The sequence below is a fragment of the Tupaia chinensis genome, unplaced genomic scaffold (genome assembly GCF_000334495.1).
Source record: "Tupaia chinensis unplaced genomic scaffold, TupChi_1.0 Scaffold147500_1, whole genome shotgun sequence".
Classification (NCBI taxonomy): Eukaryota; Metazoa; Chordata; class Mammalia; order Scandentia; family Tupaiidae; genus Tupaia; species Tupaia belangeri.
In genome coordinates, this window is record NW_006207351.1 from 1,209,075 (window position 1) to 1,209,999 (window position 925).

Consider the following 925-nt stretch of genomic DNA (forward strand, 5'->3'; position numbering starts at 1 on the left):
GGGGGAGGGGGGAGAGGAAGGGGCGCGCCCGAGGTCCGCGGCCGTGGGGGTGGGGGCGCAGCCTGCACCCTGGGCCGCCTGCCGAACCCCTTCGCGGGTCACCCCAGTCTCTGGACTGGGGGAAGTCCCTCCTGATTGGCCAAACCGAGGGGCTCGGCCTCAGGGCCTGTTGTGATTGGAGGGGTTCCCCAGGCGCCCTCCGGCTGGAGTGGCCAGGCTGCCCCGACCCGAGGACCCCAGGCCAGACCCCGGGGTCGCCTGCTGAGAGCCCAGGCCCCCAGGTCTCACCGACACCCGGAAGGAGCCGCAAGACCCCCACCCGGTGCCGAATTCTCTGGGTTCCCGGACGCAGGCGGGGCACAGGGCCTGCCTCCTCCCTGCCCCCACCCCGTGCCTGATCCTTACGCTCTGGGCTCTGCTCTGTGGCACTGGGGGTGCCTCCCTCCTCAGGTGGCTCCAGAGTTCCCCGATCTGGCCCGGAGCCCTCCGGACTGCGCATCCCGCCTCGGCACCTGCCTGGTCCGCGCGCCGCCCAGTGCAGCCACCCTCCCCTCCGCCCTGCAGCCCCAGGGCTTCGTCACTGCTTTGGCGCCCCTTCGTTTTGCCCGCCGTACGTGTTTAATTGCAGAGGGGTGCAGAGTGTCTTCACAAAACCGGGAAGACCACACTGACGCCCGACAGAGAGGAGGTCGAGGCTCCCAGAGGGATGCGACCCGCCAGACTTGACCTGAGGTCTGCGGGCTGGGGGGCCTGCACAGCGGGCGGACAGCGACCCCCCAGGACCCTGGTCGTGGGGGTAAGGGTCCTCCCTGCACCATGCCAGGCCAAACCCGCTGCCTGTGAGAGGCGGGCCTTCGGGCCTGGCGCCCTGCCCGGCACAGCTAGGCGCGCGGTGGGCTGGTGGAGCTGCCCTGGAGCTGCGGCC

At 71.5% G+C, this 925-nt stretch overlaps 1 protein-coding gene across 2 annotated transcripts in view; it reads left to right on the top strand.

The window, feature by feature from the left end:
- ALDH1L1 (aldehyde dehydrogenase 1 family member L1) overlaps positions 1-925 on the top strand; it is a 60,547-nt gene that overhangs the window by 19,705 nt on the left and 39,917 nt on the right. The window lies entirely within an intron of this gene.